Here is a 14,737-nt window from a genome sequence, read left to right as displayed (position 1 = left end):
TCTTGAAATCTGACAATTTGTCGGGTACGCTCTGGAGTGGCCCAGAAAAGAGAACCATGGTCAAGCGAAAGGTTAACAAGGAGGTTCGTCCTGGTATTCACCCTTTCATCCTCAGCAGCATCGTCGATGAAGGAGCCTAGTCAGCGAAAACATAAGAATCTCGAAAAAGGAAATAGCGAGAAAATGGGAATCTCGATTTGCGAGAGCATACCTGACATATCTGCACTACCTTCAATCATCAAATCAAGCATAAAATTTTCTCGAGTAGTTGCTTTTTCAGCTTTCGAAACAGCAGTTTCCTTGGCAGTTATGGCTTCTTGAGCCTGTTGAAGGGCAATCTTTTCCCTTTCGGATGGTTTCCGAGATTGCTCCATCATCGCAAGAGTTTGTTTTTTCATGGACTGAAGTTGTTGGCGAAGTTCTTGCAAATCTTGTGGAGAGTGTTTACTTGAAGAACCTTCGACAAGGTCATCAGCGACAAGTGTTTTCTTTGAGAAGGAGGAAGCAGGAAAAGCGTCGGCAGGATGAGGATTCGCGGAGTAGTTATCAAAAATCAACTGGAAAAGCAAAATTTCAGTATCAATGATCACGCAAAATAGAATTCCATTGATTTTCAAGACATTTACACAGATATTACTAGTGGAATCTTCAAAAGAACTACTACGACAGTGGTAGCCAAAGGTATTATCGCGACAACTTCAGAAGGAACAAGAAAATAAAAAAAACAGGAAAAGATAAGGCATTCTACTAGACCTCCGGCTTTGATGAGCTAGGGGCAGGAGTAGGCTTGAATCCAAGATAAGCGAGGACCTTCTTTGTGTTGGGCTTTGCAGCCTTGATCAGTGATCGCCACTTCGTGGTCTCCATCTCCTGTGTGTCGCCAACTTTGGTCCAGTCGACGATTTGCTGGCTATCAGCAACCAGGGCGACAGTGCTTTCAACAGCGACATTCATATTTTCTTGGCGCAGCTTCAGTCCAAGATCTTCTGGTGGATTAAAGCACTTGGCAAGAGCAAGAAAAGTCGCGGGTTCCTCTTTCTTCGGGAAGAAGTAGGGGAAGAGCCGCGACAGTCCTTCCTTAGCTTGGTTAATGCCCTCACGTGCTTCTGTTCCATGAAACTCAAGGAACGCAAGTGTATCAAGAAGAGGATCATTGTCGGGATCTTCAAGTTCAAATTCCTGAGATGTTGTATCAGTCAAGACAGAAATTTATTGATCAACAAACAAGTAAAGAAAAGCAAGTCCAAAGAATACAAAATGGTTCAGGTACTCACTGACAAAGCGACGGTTTTGCGACTTCAGACGTTTAATAATCGCCTCTTCACGAGCAGATTGTGCGGTTATATGCTCGCTCAGCAAAGTCTCGGCATCGTGAAGCCTCTTCCTAAGTTCTTCGACACCAGCAGCATCGGCTTTGGCCTTGTCAGCCTCTGCCCTAGCCTTACTAGCATCTGATTCGACCTTCTTACGAGCCTCCTCACTTTGCTCTAATTTCTGAGCAAGTGTGTTGGCACGCTCGTTGGCCTCCGCCAGTTCTTCTGCCAAGATAGTTAAATCTAGTTAAAATCACGACAAGAAAGGAGTAAGAGGGCAAGGGTAAAGAGAAGCAGAAAGACATTACCTTCAGCTTTGCTAGCATAATCGCGGTACCCAACGAATTGGGCACCGAAGCGGATGAATTCCTTAATCAAAGGCTATTACAAGAAAGATAGAGAAAGAAAACGTCGGTAAGAAAAAAAAAAAACAGAAAAAACATCGACAGCATCAGAAAGCAGTTGAGGACTTACATCATCCAACAGAGGAGTCGACAAGCTACCCAATTGCAAGGTAGGCTCCATGATTGTTTCAACCCTTGCCCTTTTTGGAGAAGGGACAAGAGGGCTTGCAGGAGGTGTAAGTGCGTCGATGTTTTGCTGAGGAGGCGAAGACTCTTCTCCTTCAACTGGCACTTCAAAAATAACTAGAGTATGTGACGTACTCGTTCGAGCAGGTGCATCAATAGCTGGCACTTCTTCTTCATCACCACTACAATTACAGTGCGGAAGTATAAGAAGGTATATAGACGAAAACTTTCAAAAATTAAAACAGCGAGAGTCACGAAGTAACTTACGAACTGACGAGGGCGTCAAGGTATGGATCGAAAGCTGCCTTCTGACGTAAAGGAGCAGGTTCTTCGGCTTTGGAAGTGCCGGAATTTTCGACGTCTGCCCTTTTCCTTTTGTTCTTTGGAGAAACAGCAGGAGGAGGAGATTGTGCCGATGCGGTAGCTTCAGAGGCAGCCCCTTTTTCAGAGGATCCCGCAGATTTTCGAGAACCTGCGAGTTCATTCTCAAAGGAAGGAGCATCTTGGTTGTCATCAGTAACAACGGCTCGTTCTTCGACTTCTCCGCCCTCAGGAAGGGGAGGAAGAGAGACAAGGCTTGGATGATTCTATAAAAAAATGAGATGTCAATAAAAGAGTTATGAAAAGGATGTCAAACAAATATGAGAAAGTCGGCAAAGGTTACCTTGGGAAGCGCATTGGTGGCGCTGTAAGGTTTTACGCGACAAGAAGAAGGGACAGGATCTTTCTTGTTGAGGGAAGAGATTTTTCGGACAAGTTTTTCTAAATCTTTAACCGATAAATCCACCGACAAACGATCCACATCATCGTCCCCAGTATACTTCCAGAGGGGATTTTTGCGAGCCTGAAGAGGCTGCACTCTGATTCTAAGGAAATACGCTGTGATCTGGATACCCGAAAGTTCTTTGCCACGGGTGTTTTGCAGATCGTGGATACGAGTCATCAATGCTTCTGTCGCCGTCTTTTCTTCGTCGGTAGCCTCGGCATCCCAGGATCGGTGACGACAGATTTTTTCGGCACCATCAAAAGGAGGGATGTTGTCTTCAACAGAGCCATGATTCTCTTCGTGGATGTACAGCCATTTTTTGCGCCACCCTTGAACTGAATCAGGGAATTTGACGTCGAAGTATTCAACGTTAGGGCGGACGCAGATCACAACGCCACCTATGTTATAGGCGACGCTGGGAGAGCCATTACGGCGACAAAGAAAGATACGTTTCCATAGGGACCAGTTAGGCTGGATCCCAAGGAAAGCTTCACACAATGTGATAAAGATAGAAATGTGGAGAATGGAGTTGGGAGTAAGATGGTGAAGTTGCAGTCCATACATGAAAAGCAACCCACGAAGGAAATCATGGATGGGGGTGGAAAGACCACGGATAAGGTGGTCGACAAAACTAACCCGATATTGCATTGGCGGAGCTGGGTAGCTTTCTTCCTTGGGGAAGCGCAGCGCGTCTTGTTTCCCGCTGATGCCAAGTTTCTTCAGCATATTGATATCCTGTTGAGAGATTTTGGATCTCTCCCACTCCAAGTTCCCCAGATCTTCTGTAGCCATCTGTGATTCTGGAGTACTATGCCTGATGAGTTTGCGCGGCGGCATCAACAAGCGTGGAGTAGAAGAGCGCAAGGGCGAAGGAGCACAAAGAGATCTGGGCGTAGCGGAGAATTTTCGTAAAGAAAGAACAGAGGTGCGGCGCGAGCGAAAGTGCTAGAGGAAGAAGAAGATGGACCTAAGTAGAGGTGCAGCGAATCGGCACAACCGTTGGATGAAGGAAATTGTGGGGTAGATGGACTACACGTGGACAAAGGGTAAAAGCGGACTTTTACTGAGAAATGAAGATACAGGCGGCACAGTGCGTGTGCCAGAAAAAACGGACGACGTGTGTCCCCCACTTGCACGACGTGTCAATTTGATAGGAAAATTGGACCCACAAGGCAGAGAGAGAAGCGGTTCTCGTATATTCCCGATACAGTAATCATGGCTATCGTAAGCAATGATGTCACCTTGACAAGAGAAATTTTCGATAAAGATGCATGACAAAAATTTCGACAGCAAAAGATTATTGATTATTTCGGGAGCCTTTGATCAAATACAAGTTTTTGCCCAAATGCTCGGGGGCTACTTTGAAACAAATGAAAAGTTTGAGAAAGACAAAATAGATATGGTGTGAGCCTATGATCAAATACAAATTATTTGCTCATAGCCTCGGGGGCTACTCCCATCGGGAGCGCTGTTCGCGCACCCGAGAGATTTGAAAACTTCGGAAGAAAAAGAAAATATAGCGGCATAAAATGTGGAGCCTACACCCAAGCACAAGTCCTTGGCTGTAGCCTCGGGGGCTACTCCCATCGGGAACGCTGTTCGCGTGCCCGATGAAATTATAAAAAAAAAAGAGAAGCAAGATAGAAGAACAAGAGGGTATATTTCGAGTTAAAGTAACTCTACATATACTCCCATCGGGAAAGCAATATAAGTCATCCGTTGACTCAATAAAATGTGCTATTCCAACAGCCGAATAAGCACTCGACAATATATTCTCAGAACGCCAAAGTTGCGAACAATTTCTGAATGCCGCAAAACTTTGCGAAGGTAAGACCCCAGATCCGTTCTGAGTGGCGTGGCGCCGTCTCTGACGTCGGTTAGCTACTTTTATCCGTATCAATAGATACGAAGAAAAATCCTAACGGACGCGTTAGGTACCCAATAAAATATGACTGGGACTCGACAGAATGGTAAGACCTTAAGCGGCACCTCTCGAAGTTTACACCAGTATCCCGAGATCATGTCCGGGGATGTGATCTTGAAGTAGGTTTTTGCGGATTGCCACTAGAGCAGTTAACTAGTACCTGATCCGTCAGATGAACTAGCCCCAATCACCATTATCCCTGTACAATATAGAAATTCGTATGACGAAATATAGAGAAGTTTAAAGTTATAGAGTAAATATAAACAGTGGAGATTTTCCCTGATTCTGCGATTCGAGCAAAATCTCGGGGGCTACTGACATAGGCATCCCCAATGGGCCTGCCGAAGATAGTACCCGGGGTTCTATCGGAAGCCCATGACTCGAAGAATAAGAAGAATCGGAAGCCCAAGTTGTTATTAAGGAAAGCTAGAGTTGTATTAGGAGATGATGTTTGTAATCTTGCGGGATGAGTTCGAAACCTTCCCGGACTCTGTAACTTGTACAATACGAATCCCTCGGCTCCACCTCCTATATAGGGCCTCGTTTGGTTCACGGGTATTCGCGGGGATGGGCGAGTATTATCCCGGCCCATCCCCAAATCCCCGCTAATCCCTAGAAGCCCATTTGGTACAAGAGTTTTGGGCCAAAAAAATCCCTGACCATCCCCGGCCAACCCCGTCCCCGACCTATTTTTGTCTTGGACCGAATACTCGACCTAGACCTCGCGTATTATCCCCGTCCCCGTCTCGTCTCCGTCCTCGTCCCGTGCAAATCCCACCGAGAGCTGCAACCCATCCACAAACGGCGGCGACCGAGGGAGACGCCGGCGAGAGGGGCGGCGAGCGAGACCTGTGGGAGGGCTGCGAGAGCTACGAGAGGGGCGGATAAAGGGGAGGTTCGTCCTCGGCGTCTCACCGGCGAAGCCAATCATGGATCCCGCCTAGCCGCTCCACGTCGCCGCCATCGTTCTTGCCATCTGACCGGCGACGGCACCTCCCGCCATACCTATACTCCGATCTGGCCCTATCTCCGGTAAGCCCCGGCCGCCCTTCCCCCCAACCCCACCCTTCGCTGTTACCCCCTCTTGCATTGCTAGCCCGTCGCCTGATATGAGCTGCGAGAAGGTCCTTTGTTTGATGTCCTCTCTGACTCCTGAACGCCTCTGTTCTTATAACTTGTCATTGGTCTTCAGTTACTTTGTGCTACTAACCCAAAACAAGTAGAATTTGTTGATGCCTTCTTGGTTGCTGGTCGATGAAAAACTTCCCAATTTATGCTATTGCTAAGTGCTAACTGGAAACTGTACTAGTCTACTACTCCACTACGCTGGTAGTTTCATGTATAGAAAACTGTACTAGGATACTACTTCACTACGTTGGTAGTTTCATCAACACTTGCTGCTGGTTCACTGATGCCATCCTTGATGAGATCAAACCAGAGCTTATTCCAACCAGATAATGCCATGCTTGATTGCTGGTGCAGCTGAGAACACAATTTCTTTGCATTTATCATTGTGTTCTCTGTAACTTATGTTCTTTGCAGCTGAGAACACAACTTAGTGTCCCATCGGCTGTCAGATTCCAACAACGGCTGCTAGATACCTTCAACTGAATTAATTAGTTGGTGTGGATGGTGGCATCGCTCAGTTTCTCCTGGTATAATTTATGTCCGTCGAGGACAATGATGGCAGTGCACTAACTTGGCTTCGCATTGAGATGGCCAACTTACCATGATGGCAGGTAATAGCCCCCTTCTCTCTCTCTCCCTCTCTATTGCATTGCTAGCCCCTGTTTTGAACTTTTAACTTCTGCCCCTGTTTTGAATAATGTGTGTGCAAAGTAGATGCTTTTGGTCATTCTTTTTTAGTTACTCTCTGATATCCAAGTATTATTATCTGAAATGCAAAGGCACTTAACAACTCAATAGCTTTATTCTCATTTTCTGTTAATAGTCTACATGTAAATATGATAATACAACTCAAACATACTTGCGATGCGCTTTAATTTGTATACCAAGCCATATTTCGGCATTTTGAGCATTTTGGATGTTCTGACCAAACTTATTTCAATGCCATGTTTTATTCAGGTTTTATCTTCCAAAAGCCTCCATGAGCCACTGCTTCCGTCTACCGTGGCGCTCTGATGGCACCTGAGATGTGTGCTCGCTTCAGATGTTGGTCTAAGGACTGTGTTTGTTGTTGATTGGTGCAACTTGTTATAACATTTTGTAGTGGCATGGTTGGTCAACATTGCCATGTTCTTTTTTGTCGGTGATGGGAATTGTGACAACATGAGTTCCTTTTCCATGAGTCTAACTTTACTTAGTCTTTTAGCACAAACATATGTATCATTTATCCTGGATTTTCGGCTTTTAATGCCACTGTCGCATTGCACGTGATACTCAGGGACATGCGCAAAAAACTCAAATAAGCTTCAGTTCATATTTCAATGTCACTGCTGTTTGACCAATGACATAAAAATTAAATCTTTGCTACTTGTATATTGGTTTGCCTTGTTGATTTCAATTTCCGTTGTGCACCAATCCCTACCAACCAAATGAAAGTTTTTAAGAGTGGGGATTTGGGATTGCATGGAATGGAATGGGGTTTTGTGGGGATTGGGTGACTGTAGGAGATCACCCAATACTCTAGAGTATTATCCCCACTAATCCCCACAAAAACTCTAGTACCAAACAAGCCCTAAGGGGGAGTCGAGGGACAAAGAAAGCATCGAATCTACTGTCAACACAACCCTAGTTTTATATTCGTCGAGTATTTTTCGGCTGAAACCTTCGAGATCTACTTGACCTCTACATCTAAATAAACCCTAGTCTACAATCTGTAGGCATTGACAAGTTAATCCCTTGTCACCAGAAGAACCCGCCGCACAAGATACGGCTTCTGAACCCACTCACAAAGACATCGAACACTATGTTTGAGGCGCAGATGCCAACTGTTTTTCTGGATTCAGTCGCTGCAATCAACTCCCCGACTATGGTCTTCGCTTGCAGACATTACCCGGAGGAACTTGGTTAGGTCGATGAGAGCACTCCAACTAAGGATATATATGAACATGGTTGGGGAGAAGGAAGATTTTCGATCAAGAACCATAGTATGCGTTGCATTACCCCGTTCAATGGTGAAGCGTATGCGGTAGCTTCGGACAATTTTGAGTCCGGAAGAATAGTGTGCACCAATGTACAGAAGCAGCAGCGCGCGAGCAGTGTCAAGATGGAGACACTAATTTCATTTCCAGAACTTGGACGTGACAAGTTCTACCTTGTGAAGTCGGATGGTGATCTGCTTGCTTGTGTTGATGAAAAACACGCTCGTGGTGTACCGTGTGGACACTCAGAGCCGCTCTCTCCATCCGGTCAGTAACATTGGCATTCATGCCTTGTTCGTGCATTATATCCGGTGTATCTCCGTCGACACCAGAGTGCACCCGACTCTTCGACCTGGCCGCATCTACTACGCGGATTTGGGTTATACCAGAGAGTACTTTCATGATACAAATTCCTGGGATGAGTCGCCACAATATGTGCATAGATTAGGAAGCTACTGTCTGAGAAATGAACACAGGCCATACCGTCTGGAGGATGTATTGGCCGCACACTGCAGACGGCGGGAGTTCAATGAATATTTCCTCGGGATAATGCACGGCTGGAGCGACGGAGAAATATATAATGAATGAATAACAAATTCATTCATCCTGGGGTATTGTAACGGCCCAGGATAGCACCCCTAATAGATTTGCTTGTTCTTCTTCGTTTATGCATCATCATGGCATCATGCATCATATCATCCATGTTTTTCCTAAATAAAATTATTTTATAAATCTTACTATTTTATTTCCCTCTCATGAGTCTTATATAATAAAAACATTCTCCCACCTTTCATTTAAACAAAACCCCTAAACCCTCCTCCTCCTTGGGCCTCTTCCTCTCTCTGGCCCAACTTCCCTCCCTTTTCTCTCCCTCTAGCCCACCTTCTCCACCTCCCCTGGCCCAAGCCCAGCCCACCTCTACCGTACCCCTTCGCTCCTTTCCCTCTGTCGTCTTCCTCACGAGAGAAAACGTGAGCCCCCCCTCTCCCTTGCCGTGGTCCTCCCCACCACGCAACACCACTCCCACATGCCCCCTCTCTTTTTCCCCTCTGCGCCAAACCCTAGTCCTCTCCCTCCTGGCCCCGCCGCCACCTGCCTTTCTCTTCGTTGAGGCAAACGAGAGAAGGGGAACGTACAAGAAGAACACATGTGGAGCACCACCGCATCTACCTCGCCATGGCTCCGTCGATTCTGGCCTCCCCTCGCCGAGCCGTGACCACCAGGAGCTGCGCCTCGTTCTCCTCTACCACCTCTTCCAAGGAATCGACCTAGGACGCCCTGTATCGACGGCGAATTCGCCGATTCCGTCTCCAACTCCGGCGAGTAAATCTTCGATTCCGGCCTCCACGCTCTTCTCCGGTCACCGGCGTCTACACGATGAGCTTCGTGGTCAAGTTCTCGTTCCCCTGGACCTCTTAATCTTCTCCATCTTATTCTGGTTCGTCCCATCAATGGTGACCATCGTTTTACCTGCAGGACCTTGCCGCCGGCAAGACTCCGGTGACCCCTGGACTCCGCACCGCCACCTTTGGCCTCCCCACGTTCAGCCGCATCCCCGACGGCAGTTTCCCCATACTCGTTCGCCTTGAATCGACGGATCGATGCTGGACTTGATCTCCCTCCCGCCATGGCTGTAGTCTCCAAGCTCGTCCCAGTCTTTATTGGGTCAAGTTGCTACACGCCTTTCCATTGACATGATCTGAACAGTAGCGCAGTGGTTACTTCCTTGATCCCTCACGCTGCAGATCTTGTGTTCAAGTTCTAAGTGAAGCGAATTAATCCCCACGTAGCAGCCCAACGCTCTTCCAGCCCAATCCCTTTTCCCTGTCTTTTTCTTCTTTTTGCAAAATCTGTCTATTTTATATCTTTTAAACTATAACTCCAAATAAAATATTTTATATATGAAAATTGATCAGAAAAATATGCTGAACATGAATTTTCCATCCATTCAGTTGTTTGCATCTCGCATCATATCGCGCCGTGATAGTTTGTGCATTTCACCTCACCTAATATGCGGAGTATTTCGGATTCCACCTAAGGTTTCCCTGCTCCGTTTAACTTTGAAGTAGCTCACCCTTGCTTTGTCTTGCAATGCTAATCAACATTTAACTTTGCCGGTAGAAAAATAACTCGAACCTAATAATTGTTTGTTCGGGGTTCCGATCCCGCTTAATATGGATAAGTTGCATCGCATCATAATTGCCATATCATGCATGTCATGCATATCATCTTGATCATGCTGGATCTTCTTTATCCGTAGTAGTAAGACTTGCATACGTTGTTTGTTCCAGCATTCGCTTCTTCCCGGATAGGATCACGAAGTGGTGTTGTGAGATACGCCAAGTTCTCCGGATGTTCCTCAGCAAGCTCTAACAGGCAAGCATTTCCCCTATACTCCTGCCCCTGCAGAAGTCGCTCACCTATTTTATTTTGCCTTCTCCCTCATGCTATCCTTAAGTTGCGTTCTTGTCACGTGTCCCTTCCACTTGTTACCTCAAGCAGCCTATATTGCCTCCACCAACCACCTACGGCTATTGATTGGTTTTGGGTCTGCCTTGCGAGTCGTAGTGCATGCTAGTGCTGTTTATATCTCGTTACCGTTACCGCTATCTTATCGGGTTATACTGTTGGGAATCATGACACATGCTACATGGTTATATCTGTTGAGGGAATCATGATTACTTGTTAATGGTTGTTAAGCGGAGACATCGGTGGGTCAGTTGCTCGTTTTATGGCGGCTCACTTGTGTTTCTTTAAAGCTTAGGACCCGAGTTCCTGTTATCTGTTCCGAGACTGAGCGCTCTAACCACACGTGGGTAAGCTTCTGGGTCTCCCCTCGACCACTGCCGGAATCTACAGCTTTGTCCAGTGGCCACAACTAGTTTGCAATGTTTTACCATTTGATGTTGCGTGCATGCCAGCCTGTTACTTATTTATTTTGGGAAGCCCCTGGGTGCCTTGTATCCCTTGTTTCTGGTATGCACGTATAGGTCGCGGAGCCGCTGCGAAGTGGTTTATCGCCCCAGTGTGTGTTTAAACCACCTAGTACGCTGTCGCAAACAGCTAGGTCCGCTTCGGAGATACGGCCGGACTTCGATACGGGTTCAACTTGGTTAGGTGGCTTCCTGGACATTGTTGTCGTGAAGGAGAGTGCGAGTCGTGATATCCACCTGTCGCAAGTGGGTTGATCGTGCGTGTGGGCACATTTGGGCACCCCTGCAGGGTAAAATCTTATCGATAAGCCGCGTCCGCGGTTATGGACGACTTGGAGCTGTATGACTCGACCATAGACAACTTACACCCGCTGTTTCAATCATAATAACTTACGTAGTAAGTTAGCACAACTCTAATAATAAATGGTTAAAACTTGACAACCGTGTGAGTGTCTTTGTAAGTACTTCTTGGCGAAGGGGGAACGCATCGGCTGTGTTATGTTTGCGAGTATAGAACTGCTAGTTTATGCGCTCTCTCACCCTCTCTGATAGACGACAGTTGTAGAATGTCTCTATAGGTTTTTAGTGCTTGCGCGCTGCCGCTTAACCCCACCATATTGCATATGACGTTCCTCTTGCGTCTTCTAAGTCCCCTGCGTGCCTCAAGTACAAAGGACGACTGGTTGACGAATGCTTATACGTCTTGAAGTCTTGTTAAGTACGAACCGTACTTATTGCTGCTTCTACGGGATATAACCGGGCAGGTATGAAGACCGGTACGATGAAGGCGACGTTAGCAAGGTTACCCTTCCGGCTTGGCCTGGGCAGGGTTATGGACGCCATCGTTTATCTTCAGGACTCTTAGTCCAATTTGTATTTTGTCCGTACTCGGATGTATTCGCTCTTCTGTATGATTTGGATCTTTGTATGTATATTTGTATCTTGACTCGTTGGAGTCGTTGTTGTAATATATATGTCTCTTGTGGGCTCTATTGTAATCCTGTTGTAATGTTACCTCTCGTGATTGATTCCACCCGCATCGCGTGCATGCTTCGGCGTGTACGAGGCGCTTGGTGGTGCGTCTCCTAAAATCGATATCGTGCGGATTTCGGCGGATTCGCTGGGATCCTCATGGTACCGGTTTTGGGGCGTCACAAGTTGGTATCAGAGCATCAGGTTGACGATACCCCACTAGTCCAGCCTGTAGGTTAACCTTGCCAACGGACGTTGTGTCTAGTGTCAAAACTATTTTCTGAAAACTCGTTGGATAGATCTGATTAGCTCTGATTTTTCTCCTTACCTCTATTCTTTCTCATCTTACCTATGCGAGTTTTGAGTCTTCTCTCTTATCTAAGTTTCCCCGAGTCTTAGGTTCCAACACGGGTTGGACGATCTTTGCCCCTCTCCTATTAGGTCCGATTTTTGGAGGTCCCGACAAAAGCGCATCATCAACAACAGAACAACGACTTCTTGTTAGTGGTGTCGCCCATCGGCATGGAGCAACAACTCTTGTTAGTGGTGTCGAGTAGATCAACATTCGCCAGAAGAAGGTTCCACCTCGAAGTCGGGTGTTTGTCAACATGGTACAAGAAGATCCGATAGTTTAACCAACTCCCCCTTAGGTTGACGTGGAACCTCGGGGCGAGGTTCCTTGTTAGTGGTGTCGATTGTAACGGCCCGGGATAGCACCCCTAATAGATTTGCTTGTTCTTCTTCGTTTATGCATCATCATGGCATCATGCATCATATCATCCATGTTTTTCCTAAATAAAATTATTTTATAAATCTTACTATTTTATTTCCCTCTCATGAGTCTTATATAATAAAAACATTCTCCCACCTTTCATTTAAACAAAACCCCTAAACCCTCCTCCTCCTTGGGCCTCTTCCTCTCTCTGGCCCAACTTCCCTCCCTTTTCTCTCCCTCTAGCCCACCTTCTCCACCTCCCCTGGCCCAAGCCCAGCCCGCCTCTACCGTACCCCTTCGCTCCTCTCCCTCTGTCGTCTTCCTCACGAGAGAAAAATGTGAGCCCCCCTCTCCCTTGCCGTGGTCCTCCCCACCACGCACCACCACTCCCACATGCCCCCTCTCTTTTTCCCCTTTGCGCCAAACCCTAGTCCTCTCCCTCCTGGCCCCGCCGCCACCTGCCTTTCTCTTCGTTGAGGCAAACAGAGAAGGGGAACGTACAAGAAGAACACATGTGGAGCACCACCGCATCTACCTCGCCATGGCTCCGTCGATTCTGGCCTCCCCTCGCCGAGCCGTGACCACCAGGAGCTGCGCCTCGTTCTCCTCTACCACCTCTTCCAAGGAATCGACCTAGGACGCCCTGTATCGACGGCAAATTCGCCGATTCCATCTCCAACTCCGGCGAGTAAATCTTCGATTCCGGCCGCCACGCTCTTCTCCGACCACCGGCGTCTACACCATGAGCTTCCTGGTCAAGTTCTCGTTCCCCTGGACCACTTAATCTTCTCCATCTTGCTCTGGTTCGTCCCATCAACGGTGACCATCGTTTTTCCCGCAGGACCTCGCCGCCGGCAAGACTCCGGTGACCCCTGGACTCCGCACCGCCACCTTTGGCCTCCCCACGTTCAGCCGCATCCCCGACGGCAGTTTCCCCATACTCGTTCGCCTTGAATCGACGGATCGATGCTGGACTTGATCTCCCTCCCGCCATGGCTGTAGTCTCCAAGCTCGTCCCAGTCTTTATTGGGTCAAGTTGCTACACGCCTTTCCATTGACATGATCTGAACAGTAGCGCAGTGGTTACTTCCTTGATCCCTCACGCTGCAGATCTTGTGTTCAAGTTCTAAGTGAAGCGAATTAATCCCCACTTTTTGTTTCACCTCAGATCAGTTGCTGGGCTTCGACCCAGATTCATCCAGCGTGCCAGGCTGCATCTCATCACCGGTTCGGCCCACTAGCACCACCTCGCCATGCAGCAGGTAGCAGCCCAACGCTCTTCCAGCCCAATCCCTTTTCCCTGTCTTTTTCTTCTTTTTGCAAAATCTGTCTATTTTATATCTTTTAAACTATAACTCCAAATAAAATATTTTATATATGAAAATTGATCAGAAAAATATGCTGAACATGAATTTTCCATCCATTCAGTTGTTTGCATCTCGCATCATATCGCGCCGTGATAGTTTGTGCATTTCACCTCACCTAATATGCGGAGTATTTCGGATTCCACCTAAGGTTTCCCTGCTCCGTTTAACTTTGAAGTAGCTCACCCTTGCTTTGTCTTGCAATGCTAATCAACATTTAACTTTGCCGGTAGAAAAATAACTCGAACCTAATAATTGTTTGTTCGGGGTTCCGATCCCGCTTAATATGGATAAGTTGCATCGCATCATAATTGCCATATCATGCATGTCATGCATATCATCTTGATCATGCTGGATCTTCTTTATCCGTAGTAGTAAGACTTGCATACGTTGTTTGTTCCAGCATTCGCTTCTTCCCGGATAGGATCACGAAGTGGTGTTGTGAGATACGCCAAGTTCTCCGGATGTTCCTCAGCAAGCTCTAACAGGCAAGCATTTCCCCTATACTCCTGCCCCTGCAGAAGTCGCTCACCTATTTTATTTTGCCTTCTCCCTCATGCTATCCTTAAGTTGCGTTCTTGTCACGTGTCCCTTCCACTTGTTACCTCAAGCAGCCTATATTGCCTCCACCAACCACCTACAGCTATTGTTTGGTTTCGGGTCTGCCTTGCGAGTCGTAGTGCATGCTAGTGCTGTTATATCTCGTTACTGTTACCGCTATCTTATCGGTTATCTGTTGGGAATCATGACACATGCTACATGGTTATATCTGTTGAGGGAATCATGATTACTTGTTAATGGTTGTTAAGCGGAGACATCGGTGGGTCAGTTGCTCGTTTTATGGCGGCTCACTTGTGTTTCTTTAAAGCTTAGGACCCGAGTTCCTGTTATCTGTTCCGAGACTGAGCGCTCTAACCACACGTGGGTATGCTTCGGGTCTCCCTCGACCACCGCCGGAATCTACAGCTTTGTCCAAGTGGCCACAACTAGTTTGCAATGTTTTACCATTTGATGTTGCGTGCATGCCAGCCTGTTACTTATTTATTTTGGGAAGCCCCCGGGTGCCTTGTATCCCTTGTTTCTGGTATGCACGTATAGGTCGCGGAGCCGCTGCGA

At 47.0% G+C, this 14,737-nt stretch overlaps 1 long non-coding RNA gene and 1 pseudogene across 1 annotated transcript; one reads left to right on the top strand and one right to left on the bottom strand.

Moving 5' to 3' along the window:
- Positions 1-14,737, bottom strand: part of LOC124663308 — an 80,598-nt pseudogene that overhangs the window by 22,871 nt on the left and 42,990 nt on the right.
- LOC124661895 lies at positions 5,267-6,981 on the top strand. Its single transcript, XR_006990330.1, has 3 exons — positions 5,267-5,565; positions 6,076-6,272; positions 6,619-6,981. It is a non-coding gene; the product is annotated as an uncharacterized LOC124661895 (long non-coding RNA).

The sequence above is a fragment of the Lolium rigidum genome, chromosome 6 (genome assembly GCF_022539505.1).
Source record: "Lolium rigidum isolate FL_2022 chromosome 6, APGP_CSIRO_Lrig_0.1, whole genome shotgun sequence".
Taxonomy (NCBI): Eukaryota; Viridiplantae; Streptophyta; class Magnoliopsida; order Poales; family Poaceae; genus Lolium; species Lolium rigidum.
This window is presented reverse-complemented; position numbering and strand designations above follow the sequence as displayed.